Below are 16,579 nucleotides of genomic sequence, written 5' to 3' on the forward strand. Positions count from 1 at the left end.
GCTTTCCTTTCACACGCGCCACGCGGAGTCGTACAATGCTCCTTTCAGCGACTGGGAATTCCAGAGTGCACTATCTGCTTGCCCTGATACGGCTCCTGGGCCAGACCGCATCCACAGCCAGATGCTGAAACACCTCTCTGTGAATTGCCAGTGACGCCTCCTAGATGTTTTCAACCGCATGTGGGTTGAGGGTGTGTTCCCGTCTCAATGGCGAGAAAGCATCGTCCTCCCCGTGTTGAAACCTGGCAAGAACCCGCTGGAGGTGGACAGCTACCGCCCCATAAGCCTCACCAACGTTCTTTGCAAGTTGCTAGAACGTATGGTGAGCCGGAGGTTGAGTTGGCTCCTCGAGTCTCGAGGCCTTCTGGCTCCGTCTCAGGGTGGGTTCCGTAAAGGCCGCTCTGCCGTCGATAATCTGGTCTCCCTAGAGTCTGCCGTCCGTACAGCCTTTGCACGCTGCCAACATCTGGTTGCCGTCTTCTTCGACATGCGGAAGGCGTACGATACGACTTGGCGATATCACATCCTGGCCACACTTCATGGGTGGGGTCTTAGGGGCCCGCTCCCGATTTTTATTCAGAATTTTCTGTCGTATCGTTCCTTGCGCGTGCAAGTTGCTGCATCCCATAGTTCCTCCCGGGTCCAGGAGAACGGGGTCCCATAGGGGTCTGTCCTCAGTGTCTCCCTGTTTTTAATTGCGATCAATGGGCTCGCTGAGGCGGTGGGATCGTCCGTCGCAGCTTCGTTGTATGCAGACGACTTCTGCCTCTACTACAGCTCCGCTGGCATTGCAGTTGCTGAGCGCCAGCTGCAGGGCGCTATCCGCAAGGCGCAGTCGTGGGCTGTAGTGCACGACTTCCAGTTTTCGGCCGCTAAGACCTGCGTTATACATTTCTGCCGGCGTCGCACGGTTCACCCTGAGCCACGCCTTTACCTTGACGGTGAACCTCTTGATGTGGTAGAGACGCATCGGTTCTTGGGACTGGTATTTGATGCCCGGTTGTCTTGGCTACCTCATATTAGGCAGCTTAAACAAACATGCTGGCGGCATTTAAACGCTCTCCGTTGCCTTAGCCACACCGGATGGGGTGCCAATCGGTCCACCCTTCTCCGGCTGTATCAAGCGCTGATCCAGTCCCGCCTTGATTATGGGTGTGTGGCTTATGGTTCGGCATCGCCATCGGCATTGCAATTGCTGGATCCCATCCATCACTGCGGGATCGGACTCGCCACAGGAGCATTTCGGACAAGCCCTGTTGACAGCTTACTTGTGGAGGCTGGTGTTCCTCCCTTGCGGATCCGGCGCGACCGACTTCTGGCCGCTTATGCTGCCCACGTTTGTAGCTTGCCTGGGCATCCCAACTACCGTCTCCTGTTCCCGCACTCGATCGTCCATCTTCCAGACAGGCGGCCCCGGTCAGGGTGTACGATCGCGGTTCGCATCCGGGCTCTACTGTGTGGGATTGAGTTTTTTCCTCTCCCACTGTTTTCCGGGCCAATCTCCGTCTGCCCCCTTGGTGTGTGCGCCGACCATGCATTCGGCCGGATTTGGCACAGGGTCCGAAAGACTCGGTCCCTCCTCCGGCCCTCCGCCGCCGCTTTGTTGCTCTCCTTGCCGAGTTTCCCGGATCTGCCGTGACCTATACCGACGGTTCGATGGTCTCTGGTCGCACTGGTTACGCTCTTACTCTAGAGGATCATTGTGAGCAACGGTCGCTGGCACCCGGGAACAGTGTATACACTGCCGAGTTGGTTGCCATCTATCGCGCCCTAGAGTATATCCGCTCCCGCTCAGGTGAGTCCTTTGTCATCTGTAGTGACTCCCTGAGTGGTTTACGAGCTCTTGACCAGTGCTTTCCTCGTTCCCGTCTGGTGATGGCCATCCACGAGTCGCTCCATGCTCTTGCCCGTTGTGGCCGCTCCGTGGTCTTTGTTTGGACCCCAGGTCATGTCGGCATCCTGGGCAATGAGCGGGTTGACATGCTGGCTAAACAGGCAGTGAGTTCACCGGCTCTGGAACTCGGCCTTATGGAGTGTGATCTCCTGTCGCTTTTGCGCCAGAAAGTGCCTGGTGCATGGGGTGACGAGTGGCACACCCTGCCCACGCCCAACAAACTTCGGGCGGTGAAGGAGACGACCGGTGTGTGGCGCTCCTCCAAGGGACAAGGGACCGATGACCTTAGCAGTCTGGTCCCTTCAATTTCACACCCAACCAACCCAACCTGTAGGTTGCCCTGTTGTTTTTTACCACAAACTGCACCTGTGCAATTCCCTCAATGTGTTCAAGTGTCACTCATGGTGAGAACAGTGTTGTTTGTAGCTGTGAGTGCGTTATGTCGGAGCTCATTGACTTTCAATGTGGGCAAATTATTGGTTCTCATATAATGGGTGCTTCAGTAACAAGTATTTGATGTGTCGAGAGACTGTGTAGAAAATTCATATCACATACAGAGAAAGCAGAAAAACATCAGACAAGTCACACTATGAATGAAACTGTGTGTTGACTGTCATTGAAGAGGACTGTGACGAAAATTAAGAAGATACCCTCAAAAGTCACTGCAGAACAGGTTGTCACACTCACAGATCCTGTCAGCACCAAAACAACATGAAGGGAGCTCTGAAAGTTGGGAATTGTAGGACAAGCTGGAATTCCAAAACCACTCATCACTGATGCAAATGCCAGTAACAGGATAACCTGGTGCCAAAGCCATAAAACCTGAACCATATGGCAATGGAAAGAAGCCATTTGGTCATTGTCTTGTTTTACACTGTTTCCAAATTCTGGCAAAATTTACGTCCCAAGAATGAAAAGTGCCGGGGGTTCCATGGACATCTTGGGTACTCTGCATGTCACATTACTGCTATCAAATAAGCATTTTGGCTGATCAAGTCTACCCCATGGTACATTGTTTGTTGCCCAATGGTGATGCTGTGTTCCAAGATGACAGAGCTTCTGATGACATAGCTTGTATCATACAGGACTGGTTTTGAGAGCACGAGGATGAGTTGTCACGTCTCCCCTGGCTATCACAGTCACCAGATGCCAATATAATTGAGCTCTTTATTCTACCACGGAGAGAAGGATGTGTGGTAGCAATCCACCTCCATCATCGTTACCTGAACTTGCCACTATTTTGCAGGAAGAAGGGTATAATATTCCTTTCAAAGCCAAACAGAACCTGTATTTATCCATTCTGAAATGCCTGGAAGCTATTTTGAATTCCAACAGTTTTCTTACGCTATATTAGATGCGGTAATGTGTTGTTGTACTTGGTGTTTCTGTATTTTTGTCTAGCCTTTGCGCGTCACACTAATTACGCAGAGATAGGCGACGTGCACAGGTAGGATAATGTGATGAGCTACTATAAAGGGTATACACAACATCATCATTGTCATCTTAACAACAGGGAATGTAAGTTCACATTAACAAGTTATACTTTAGGAATAAAACTAAATATGGAGAAGAGAAACATTAAATATGTGTCCTACAAGGTTTGGTACTTGGTCCACTGCTGTGTTTGACCTAGATAAATGGCTTACCAAAGGCATTGAAGAATGTGTAGAAACTGAGATGAGATGTTGATAAAAGTATAAGATATTCAAATACAGGTAAGAGAATGAACAGGCTTCAAGCTGGTTCACAGCGAACAGCTTTGTACGTTAAGATTTTTAATTGTGTAGTTCCAAACAAACAAGAGTCATGTGTGTTCTTAGGTTTTGTCAGTGAATGTTGTGCTTGAAACCCTCTTGATCAAACCCTTTGACAGAGGATGTTAGCTGAAATAACGATGATGATGATACATTATTCTGTCCAAAATTCATTCTACTATTACCAATCCATGTGACTGCATGACCAAGAGATTTTGAAGGAAATGAAAATGACTTAAAGGATAAGAAATATGGGCACACACTGGATGCAACTCCAAGTATGAAATTCTTAGTCATCCAGATGGATAAATAAATCCAGATGGATAAATAAAGTTAGGCAGTACTAGCGTGTGGATGTGTTAACTGAACAGCTCAGTTCTGCCTGCTTGACATTTTGAAATATCTCACTTTCTTAATCTGCAGATATATGGGTCACTTCTCTTGGTACTGTCCTGCGGTATAATCTTCTGGGGCAGTGCAGCTAATATCAAAAAAGTATTTATTCTACAGCTGCGTGCAGCAACAATGTTCTGACATGTTGATAGCCAGATATCTTGGAGAAGCCTCTTTAGGCTCTGTACCGGTTCACCTACTTTGTTTCTTAGTGTGGTGTCCTTGGTGTCAACGTACTAGATTGCTACGCTGGCTGAAAAATGGGTTGTGGATTCCGACACTAACTACTATAAATAATGTAGTCAACAGATGCACAGTTGCGTTTCACAGTCTTTTACTTTCACTTTTCACAACCCCCCAATAATACACATTTATATATGGCCAGTGCACTATTATTCTAACTTCCCGTAAACCTCATTAATAGTTTGCAGGCAAACATCCACATACTGCTACAATAGTTTCCTGTTGAACATCTACGAGGAGCAAAAGCTTAACCACAATGTTCACAGTTCCTGAAGAATACAATGTTTTAACACATGTCCTAATTGTGTAACACTTATTACACTGTTAAGTTGATGCATTGTTGTCGTTCTAACCAACACAGTTTCCTCGTCTGAAACTCGGCCATGGACTTAACTTTTGTGACAAAAAAACCGGCCCTTATATATCCCCGCAATAATAGGTACTGCACTTACACATTGTACAAAGTTAAATTTACAGAAATTACAGTTAAAACTTAACTCATTAAATTAACTGCATACAGCGAAAAGTTGCATTTTTTAACAATTTCTTCTATTACAAGGGTTAAGCTGAATTATTTGTTTAAATGATGAAATTAAGATATATAGTTATGTAAACATTACTTTTGACAAAACTGTTAATTACTTTAGAATTAAGTGCTGGCGTTGCTAACATGTTTTCGAATAGAGCGACATAAATTCTTTAAGACTACTCTTAGTTGTTGCTCCAAATGATTATAATTAGCACCGCATTTATTTTTGTTTATATGTCAATAATAGAATTTAAGTTATGAAACAATTACTGATGTCACCCTATAACAAAAGATACTAACCAGGCATAGTCAAAATAAATTAGAAAATCAATTACATACATAAAACTAAGCACAAAATTAGATCTGTTGTTATATTCTTTAAAACTAAGGGCCAATCTTTCATTTTTATGAAAATGCAGATTATACTCACATATGTTAATAGTAAATTGTAAAAAGTGAAAAAACAAATTTAAAGAGGCAGATGACAAAACAAAAGGGGAAGTAAAATTATTCCAACTCACTTCGTCACATCACCCCCTCGTTGGATTGACCAGATAGATACTGCAAATAGCTAAAGGGGCAGTTCAGTAAACACAAGTGACGCCAGAAATAGGGTTTAACATCTACACAAAAAGGATTATTACATCTGTGTTTTAAAATTTTAACTAATATGAACTTACCATATAAAAATCTCCATACAAAATATTTAAGTAGTGTATCATACATTTGTACAAAACATGTACAAGATACACTTTTAATAAAATTTTAGGCATCTTCATCGTACGTGAAGTCCTTTTTGGGTAAGCGAAGATTATATACATACAAGATACATATAATTTGATAAAAGTCTTGTCTTGCTCAACAAAAAATTAATCCTCATGGCCAGCAAAGAGTTAAATTACACTGCGCATTGCAATTCATGTGTGGACAAAAAAAAAATTTCACTTGCTCAATGTAATTTTCACAAGCACTTCCACTTTTTCAATTGGCTTTAACACACTTTCTCATCAAGCTCTCCATGCCTTCAACAGGTCCAAGTGGAAGTTAGCTAGGAAATGCACTGCAATCAATTCCCTTGGAGGTGGTTCTCCTCCGCCACAGTACATGAAAAAATTAGACGAAATACCCTATTTTAGTACACTTACTTTTTCTTCTAACTAAGTCTAAGAAAATAAAATAGAAAGAAAATTAACATTTAAAATTAATGACAAATGATGTAGTCATTACATCATAAATAAATACATGGTTCTTATAACTTTACAACAATTACACTACAAAACATGACTCAAAGTCATAACTATCTGAAACTGGTTAAACTTGAAAGATTTTTGTTTCTTTCCCATTTGCAAAATCACAAAAACTCAAGATGTGCAGTAGCATAGATTTACTAATCATTACATTATGAAAAAAGGATAGTCACCATCACGTAACTTAATTACAACTCAACTCAAAATTAAGGGGATGGAAGTTGTACCAAATCGTAGCCCCACTTGTCTACCCAACTCTGAGCACTACTCTCATTCAACCAGAAAATAAAATTCTCACAAAATGTTCCAAATAGTTGACCTGTCAGAATGTCCACATGAGTCTAGCATCACAGTTATCAGTTAATCAGCAGAATTACTTTTCTTCATCCCAGTATTACCACTTTAAGCTCATAATTCCTCAGAACACAAATAGAAGTTTTTAGATAATCTGTAGACCCAATGATGTAGTGTTACATGTGCTGTACCTCACAAAAATATTGCTCTTTCTGTTAATCTCTCATTCCAGCTTAAGTGTCATGAATTGCACAATATACACAGTACCCAGTGTTGCCTAGTTCAAAATTAGATCATCAATACAGTTACACCACACATTTGTTTGTATGTTGTTGTGGTCTTCAGTCCTGAGACTGGTTTGATGCAGCCCTCCATGATACTCTATCCTGTGCAAGCTTCATCTCTCAGTAACTACTGCAACCTACATCCTTCTGAATCTGCTTAGTGTATTCATCTCTTGGTCTCCCTCTACGATTTTTACCCTCCACGCTGCCCTCCAGTACTAAATTGGTAAACCGAGCAAAGTGGCGCAGTGGTTAGCACACTGGACTCGCATTCGGGAGGACGGCGGTTCAATCCCGTCTCCGGCCATCCTGATTTAGGTTTTCCGTGATTTCCCTAAATCGTTTCAGGCAAATGCCGGGATGGTTCCCTTGAAAGGGAGCTTGCGCTCTGTCTCTAATGGCCTCGTTGTCAACGGGACGTTAAACACTAACCACGACCACCACTAACTTGGTGATCCCTTGATGCCTCAGAACATGTCCTACCAACCGATCCCTTCGTCTGGTCAAGTTGTGCCACAAACGTCTCTTTTCCCCAATCCTATTCAGTACCTCCTCATTAGTTATGTGATCTACCCATCTAATCTTCAGCATTCTTCTGTAGCACCACATTTCAAAAGCTTCTATTCTCTTCTTGTCCAAACTATTTATCGTCCATGTTTGACTTCCATACATGGCTACACTCCATACAAATACTTTCAGAAAAGGCTTCCTGGCACTTAAATCTATACTCGATGTTAACAAATTTCTTTTCTACAGAAACGCTTTCCTTGCCATTGCCAGTCTACATTTTATATCCTCTCTACTTCGACCATCATCAGTTATTTTGCTCCCCAAATAGCAAAACTCCTTTACTACTTTAAGTGTCTCATTTCCTAATCTAATTCCCTCAGCATCACACGACTTAATTCTACTACATTCCATTATCCTCGTTTTGATTTGTTGATGTTCATCTTATATCCTCCTTTCAAGACCCTGTCCATTCCGTTCAACTGCTCTTCCAAGTCCTATGTTGTCTGACAGAATTACAATGTCATCGGCGTACCTCAAAGTTTTTATTTCTTCCCCCTGTATTTTAATACTTACTACGAATTTTTTCTTTTGTTTCCTTCACTGCTTGCTCAATATAGAAACTGAAAACATCAGGGAGAGGCTACAACCCTGTCTCACTCCCTTCCCAACCACTGCTTCCCTTCCATGCCCCTCGACTCATAACTGCAATCTGGTTCACATACAAATTGTAAATTGCTTTTTGCTCCCTATATTTTACCCCTGCCACCTTTAGAATTTGAAAGAGAGTATTCCAGTCAACATTGTGAAAAGCTTTCTCTAAGTCTACAAATGCTAGAAACGTAGGTTTGCCTTTTCTTAATCTTTCTTCTAAGATAAGTCGTAAGATCAGTATTGCCTCACGTGTTTCAACATTTCTACGGAATCCAAACTGATCCTCCCCGAGGTCCGCATCTACCAGTTTTTCCATTCGTCTGTAAAGCATTCGCGTTAATATTTTGCAGCTGTGACTTATTAAACTGATAGTTCGGTAATTTTCGCATCTGTCGGCACCTGCTTTCTTTGGGATTGGAATTATTATATTCTTCTTGAAGTCTGAGGGTATTTCACCTGTCTCATACATCTTGCTCACCAGCTGGTAGAGTTTTGTCATGACTGGCTCTCCCAAGGCCGTCAGTAGTTCTAATGGAATGTTGTCTACTCCGGGGGCCTTGTTTCGACTCAGGTCTTTCAGTGCTCTGTCAAACTCTTCATGCAGTATCGTATCTCCCATTTCATCTTCATCTACATCCTCTTCCATTTCCATAATATTGTCCTCAAGTACATCACCCTTGTATAGACCCACTATATACTCTTTCCACCTTTCTGCTTTCCCTTCTTTGCTTAGAACTGGGTTGCCATCTGAGCTCTTGATATTCATACACGTGGTTCTCTTCTCTCAAAAGGTCTCTTTAATTTTCCTGTAGGCAGTATCTATCTTACCCCTAGAGAGATAAGCTCCTACATCCTTACATTTGTCCTCTAGCCATCCCTGCTTAACCATTTTGCACTTCCTCTCGATCTCATTTTTGAGACGTTTGTATTCCTTTTTGCCTGCTTCATTTACTGCATTTTTATATTTTCTCCTTTCATCAGTTAAATTCAATATTTCTTGTGTGACCCAAGGATTTCTAGCTGCCCTTGTCTTTTTACCTACTTTATCCTCTGCTGCCTTCACTACTTGATCCCTCAGAGCTACCCATTCGTCTTCTACTGTATTTCTTTCCCCCATTCCTGTCAATTGTTCTCTTATGCTCTCCCTGAAACTCTGCACAACCTCTGGTTCTTTCAGTTTATCCAGGTCCCATCTCCTTAAATTCCCACCTTTTTGCAGTTTCTTCAGTTTTAATCTACAAGTCATAACCAATAGATTGTGGTCAGAGTCCACATCTGCCCCTGAAATGTCTTACAATTTAAAACCTGGTACCTATATCTCTGTCTTACCAGTATATAATCTATCTGATACCTTTTAGTATCTCCAGGGTTCTTCCATGTGTACAACCTTCTTTCATGATTCTTAAACCAAGTGTTAGCCATGATTAAGTTGTGCTCTGTGCAGAATTATACCGGGCGGCTTCCTCTTTCATTTCTTAGCCCCAAACCATATCCACCTACTATGTTTCCTTCTCTCCCTTTTCCTACACTCAAATTCCAGTCACCCATGACTATTAAATTTTCATCTCCCTTCACTATCTGGATAATTTCTTTTATTTTATCATACATTTCTTCAATTTCTTCATCATCTGCAGAGCTAGTTGGCATATAAACTTGTACTACTGTAGTAGGTGTGGGCTTCGTATCTATCTTGGCCACAATAATGCATTCACTATGCTGTTTGTAGTAGCTTACTCGCATTCCTATTTTCCTATTCATTATTAAATCTACTTCTGCATTACCCCTATTTGATTTTGTGTTTATAACCCTGTAGTCACCTGACCAGAAGTCTTGTTCCTCCTGCCACCGAACTTCACTAATTCCCACTATATCTAACTTTAACCTATCCATTTCCCTTTTTAAATATTGTAACCTACCTGCCCGATTAAGGGATCTGACATTCCACGCTCCGATCCGTAGAATGCCAGTTTTCTTTCTCCTGATAACGACATCCTCTTGAGTAGTCCCCACCCGGAGATCCGAATGGGGACTATTTTACCTCCGGAATATTTTACCCAATAGGACACCATCATCATTTAATCATACAGTAAAGCTGCATGCAGCAGAGCAGGTGTTTATTTATTAGATAAAGAAACAGCTTATCTCACTAGGGGTAAGATAGATGCTGCCTACAGGAAAATTAGAGAGACCTTTGGAGAGAAGAGAACCACGTGTATGAATATCAAGAGCTCAGATGGCAACCCAGTTCTAAGCAAAGAAGGGAAAGCAGAAAGGTGGAAAGAGTATATAGTGGGTCTATACAAGGGCGATGTACTTGAGGACAATATTATGGAAATGGAAGAGGATGTAGATGAAGACGAAATGGGAGATACGATACTGCATGAAGAGTTTGTCAGAGCACTGAAAGACCTGAGTCGAAACAAGGCCCCCGGAGTAGACAACATTCCATTAGAACTACTGACGGCCTTGGGAGAGCCAGTCCTAACAAAACTCTACCAGCTGGTGAGCAAGATGTATGAGACAGGTGAAATACCCTCAGACTTCAAGAAGAATATAATAATTCCAATCCCAAAGAAAGCAGGTGCCGACAGATGCGAAAATTACCGAACTATCAGTTTAATAAGTCACAGCTGCAAAATACTAACGCGAATGCTTTACAGACGAATGGAAAAACTGGTAGATGCGGACCTCGGGGAGGATCAGTTTGGATTCCGTAGAAATGTTGGAACACGTAAGGCAATACTGACCTTACGACTTATCTTAGAAGAAAGATTAAGAAAAGGCAAACCTACGTTTCTAGCATTTGTAGACTTAGAGAAAGCTTTTCACAATGTTGACTGGAATACTCTCTTTCAAATTCTAAAGGTGGCAGGGGTAAAATACAGGGAGCGAAAGGCTATTTACAATTTGTACAGGAACCAGATGGCAGTCATAAGAGTCGCGGGGCATGAAAGGGAAGCAGTGGTTGGGAAAGGAGTGAGACAGGATTGTAGCCTCTCCCCAATGTTATTCAATCTGTATATTGAGCAAGCAGTAAAGTAAACAAAAGAAAAATTCGGAGTAGGTGTTAAAATTCATGGCGAAGAAGTAAAAACTTTGAGGTTTGCCGATGACATTGTAATTCTGTCAGAGACAGCAAAGGACTTGGAAGAACAGTTGAACGGAATGGACAGCGTCTTGAAAGGAGGATATAAGATGAACATCAACAAAAGCAAAATGAGGGTAATGGAATGTAGTCAAATTAAATCGGGTGATGCTGAGAGAATTAGATTAGGAAATGAGACACTTAAAGTAGTAAAGGTGTTTGGCTACTTAGGAAGTAAAATAACTGATGATGGTTGAAGTAGAGAGGATATAAAATGTAGACTGGCAATGGCAAGGAAAGCGTTTCTGAAGAAGAGAAATTTGTTAACATCGAATATAGATTTATGTATCAGGAAGTCGTTTCTGAAAGTATTTGTTTGGAGTGTAGTCATCTATGGAAGTGAAACATGGACGATAAATAGTTTGGACAAGAAGAGAATAGAAGCATTCGAAATGTGGTGCTACAGAAGAATACTGAAGATAAGGTGGATAGATCACGTAACTAATGAGGAGGTATTGAATAGGATTGGGGAGAAGAGAAGTTTGTGGCACAACTTGACTAGAAGAAGAGATCGGTTGGTAGGACATGTTTTGAGGCATCAAGGGATCACAAATTTAGCATTGGAGGGCAGCGTGGAAGGTAAAAATCGTAGAGGGAGACCAAGAGATGAATACACTAAGCAGATTCAGAAGGATGTAGGTTGCAGTAGGTACTGGTAGATGAAGAAGCTTGCACGGGATAGAGTAGCATGGAGAGCTGCATCAAACCAGTCTCTGGATTGAAGACAACAACAACTGCTTACTTAATGCACAATTGATGCTACTCAAAAAAACTCCACAGTAACAGATCCTTATGCAAAGGCCAACTTAACTTTTATTATTGATCAGACAAAATTATCATTCAGCAAAACTATTATTTCACTGTATATCTCGTATTCAAGATGATTCTTTACTGCATATTGCCTCTGCTGCTGCACGTTTGAGCTTATTACTTCAGATGTTAATTATCGTCCACATATGCTGTCACTTTTTCTTGCATTACTTATAACTGACACAACTTATTTTTTCTGATGTATTCCTATAGTTAAGTATCCTACTGCACAAATTACATGAAGGTCGAAGATAGAATGTTTGTGATTCACTTATAGACTACAGATAGGATAGTAGAAGAGTTTGACTGCCTCAGGAAACATGAAAAATGAGACAGAAAGCTGGGGTAAGCATTATCCCCACATAATGAATCCAACTCAGGATGCTGAACCCCCTATTTTCTATTTGCACAGAAAATTCGTCTCAAATGTTACATCAATGCTGATATTTTGAATTGCCATGAAATTGCCCTCCAACAGCTGTCTCGCCAATTCCACAGTTAATAGTACCTCTTGTTTCACACTCTTTGATAGCTTACCAGTAACACTATTAATTTTTGTTCCAGAAACATGTATTACTACTGTACCCACTGTGTTCTTAATAGACTCAAAAAATGCTTGTGACATGCCATTCAAATCATTACCACTGTCTAGTAAACACTTGAGATGTATACCTTGTACCCTTGCTGTTATTACAGGATGCCACACTTACATTTTACTTACCATGTGGTCTTCTTCATACAACAAATCCTCATTAATCCTTTCCCTGGAAAAACTATCATCGTGCTTACCAAATTGATTCAGAGACAGTTAATTGACAGACTAACTGTCTCCTGTGAATACATTTTTGAAAGTATTATGTGTGTAAAAATAAAAAAAATTGACTGCTATATGAAAAATTCTTTAGTACACAGTTATGAAACTAGAAACCAATACCATCTGCATCTAGAGAGGAAAAATAAAGTTAAAACTCAGCAGAGCTCATTGTACAACGCCATTAAATTATGTAATAAATTACCCCAAAATATAAAAGATATCGATACAGTTGGACAGTTCAAAACAAAACAATCTTTTTTTTTATTAAATAAAAGTTATTACACAGTAACGGACTATCTGAATTAAAATTGTAGTGTAATTAAAGTAGCCTGCATTGTAATACATGAGGAAATAATTATAATATGAAATCCAGAATTGTACAGTAGTATAAGAAAATTACATAAGGATATAAAACTAATGTAAGACACCTCAAAAATGTATTAAAAACAAAGATTCCAAGACTTACCAAGCGGGAAAACGCCGGCAGACAGGCACAAGAACAAAACACACAAACACGCACACAGAATTACTAGTTTTCGCAACCGATGGTTGCTTCTTCAGGAAGGAGAGGGAAAGACGAAAGGATGTGGGTTTTAAGGGAGAGGGTAAGGAGTCATTCCAATCCCGGGAGCGGAAAGACTTCCCTTAGGGGGAAAAAAAGGACAGGTGTACACTCGCGCGCGCGCGCACACACACACACACACACACACACACACACACACACACACACACACATCCATCTGCACATACACAGACACTAGCAGACATATTTAGGCAGGAAGTCTTTCCGCTCCCGGGATTGGAATGACTCCTTACCCTCTCCCTTAAAACCCACATCCTTTCGTCTTTCCCTCTCCTTCCCGAAGAAGCAACCATCGGTTGCGAAAGCTAGTAATTCTGTGTGTGTGTTTGTGTGTTTTGTTCTTGTGCCTGTCTGCCGGCGTTTTCCCGCTTGGTAAGTCTTGGAATCTTTGTTTTTAATATATTTTTCCCATGTGGAAGTTTCTTTCTATTTTATTTACACCTCAAAAATGTGTATAAATATTAATTTTACGTGTATAAATTGCAGGTATGTTGTATTGTATATGATTTTGCTGACGAAATCCACACAGTGTAAATTGGTACATGGATTAATAAAGAAATCACTCAATCAATCCATCACTTCTTCATTACCCCCTCTCAAACTCTAACTCTTCTTTAGGCATAATATTACCCTCGTTTATCCTCTCTTTAGTTACCACATGGGCATCATTATTATAAATTCAAATACCTCATCCTCATCACTGCTGGATTCGTCACTGCTATCATCATTACAACTACTGTCCGAATCAGACCCACTGTCACTTCCACAGTCGTCAAATATTTGACTAATTAGTTGATCTTTGTTTCCAGTATTAGACCACAAAACAAAACACCTGACTTCCTTATGTTCTCTTAAAAATTTAACATCCATTTTGACACTTTGGACATCCTGTGCAACTTAAACACAAGCTGTTTCATCACTTAATTTGATTATAGTAAGTTCCTTCTCACCTTTTTACAGGCAAATTATTAAATTCCCTAATGAAATCCAGTGGATGCACTTCCCCATACGGTTCAAAATTATAAATTTTTTTTACAACTAACAAATGAAGGACTGTTTGGTACACTACATACTTCTATGCTTTTGATTTTTTACCTCTTCCATCTTTTTCTCCATTTCAGCCAATTTGGAATTTACATTTTTATTTACTTTCAACAGTTTTTCCTCTACCACTACTGCACAGTTGGTTTCTCTTCTGTTTCTAAATTATTTGGTTCACAAGTTTAACCCTGTTTTCAGCACAAAATTTCCTTACTGCTTTGACTTCATCTTCACACCGTTTTCCAGGCTCCTCCACCCTCCTACTATAGTCATCACAAAGATTCTTTCTCTCTTCTACACATTTACTACTCATTAATGTTAATTTTTCATTCGTATTCTGCTCTACTTTCTTTACATTTTCATCACAATCTTTCATTACCGCCTCAAACTTCTTATTTAATTCTGAAAGATTAGAGCTGACTACTGCAATCTCCTTTTTAATTTCTTTCTTCAGTTCATCCTTGAAGTTAACCATGTCAGGTTTAATGCTATCAGTTTTCTTTTCCACCTATTAATGTCTTTTATAATACTACTAATGTCGTCTTCCACACCACTAATGTCTTCTTTCATACTCATATTACTCAAACAAGTGAAACTACTCATAATTTGCCTTCACATCGCTTCCAAATTTCCATGTGCCATAGACTGTTGCCCTTGCTGACATTTGTTACTAGATTCCTCCTCCTTAATCTTAATGATCTCACCCACTTCAGTACTGTTTTAATAAATTTCGCTCTCATCACCACACAATGTAGATGACGCTTCTATCATTTCATCTACAATAGGACTTTCACCCCAATCATTCAAAGTTACAACCCACTTAGGTCTTTCTGTTCACTTAAAAACTTAAGCACTACAGCTTTGTTCTCAGACACATTGTCTTGTTCTTTAAGGTCACTCATTATGTATCACTAAATACAAAACAGATTTTGCTATGAAATACCTTATTTTTCAATCACTCCTCTCCTGCTGTTGCTGCTGCTGCTGCAGCAGTTGTCATCCAATTCGGCATCTGCACGGCTGCGTCAAGCTGTAAGGCTCTTTTTTTTAATTGTGATTTCATTCCCCTGCCCCTTATGGGGGACAGTTAAGTCACCAGAAAGTGTAAGGTTCTCGGTGAGGCGTCTTGTTTATCTCCAGTCAGCTGTGTCCATCTGCATACTGATTGGCTGCTCCTGTACTCAGCAGCTGCTTCCATAGAACCTGCTCGCTGCTGTTATACTGCACTGTTAACTGCTGTTGAGTTTACTGTTCAAAGTTTGCGAGTCCTTGTTGTTTGTGGCTATGTACAATATTCCTCACCCACGGCACCTTATATAGCAGTTTGCTTACTTTATTTCTTCGTTTGGTGTCCTTGGTGTCAATGTACTCCATTGCTACACTGGCTGAAAAATGGGTTGCGGATTCTGACACTGACTACTGTAAATAATGTAGAAGACAGATGCACATTTGCGTTTCACAGTCTTTTACTTTCACTTTTCACAACCCCCCAATAATACACAGTTACATACGACCAGTGCACTATTGTTCTGACTTCCCATAAACCTCATTAATAGTTTGCAGGCGAACATCCACATACTGCTACAGTATTTTCCTTTTGAACATCTATGAGCAGTTCTTGAAGAATAGAAAGGTACGTGTTGAGCAGACACTGTCACTGTTTTAACACATGGCCTAATTGTGTAACACTTATTACACTGTTAAGTTGATGCATTGTTTTGATTCTAACCAACACAGGTTACTCGGCTGTGGACTGACTGTTTCATGATAAAAAACCAGGCTCTTATATGTTCTCACAATAATAGATGCTGAAACTACACATTGTTTGAAGTTAAATTTACAGAAATTACAAATAAATCTTAACTCATTAAATTAACTTCATACATAAAAAAAATTGCATCTTTTTAACAGTTCCTTCTACTGCAAGGGTTAACCCGAATTATTTGTTTAAATGAGGAAAGTAACATATGTAGTTATGTAGTTTTGTGTGTATGTTTGTGTTTGTTTGTTTGTCTATCGACCTACCAGCGCCTTTGTTTGGTAAGTCACATCATCTTTGTTTTTTGATATATGTAAACAATACATTTGACAAAACTGTTAATTACTGTGGAATTAGGTGCTGGCTTTGCTAACATGTTTTCAAATAGAGCCAAATAAATCCTTTAAGCATATTATTAGTTGTTCCTCCAAATGTTTATAGTTAGTACAGAATTTCTATTTGTTTATATGTCAACATAAGAATTTAAGTTACGAAACAATGACTGATGTCACCCTACAACAAAAGATACTAACTAGGCGTAGTCAAAATAAAATAGAAAATCAGTTACATACATAAAACTAAGCACAAAATTAGATTTGTTATTATATTCTTTAAACTAAGGGCCAAT

General features: G+C 40.4%; 1 protein-coding gene across 2 annotated transcripts in view; it reads left to right on the plus strand.

Moving 5' to 3' along the window:
- The window catches only part of LOC126335051 (oligoribonuclease, mitochondrial), a 104,404-nt gene that overhangs the window by 16,712 nt on the left and 71,113 nt on the right, over positions 1 to 16,579 (plus strand). The gene's annotated exons all lie outside the window — the stretch shown is intronic.

The sequence above is a fragment of the Schistocerca gregaria genome, chromosome 2 (assembly GCF_023897955.1).
Source record: "Schistocerca gregaria isolate iqSchGreg1 chromosome 2, iqSchGreg1.2, whole genome shotgun sequence".
Lineage (NCBI taxonomy): Eukaryota > Metazoa > Arthropoda > Insecta > Orthoptera > Acrididae > Schistocerca > Schistocerca gregaria.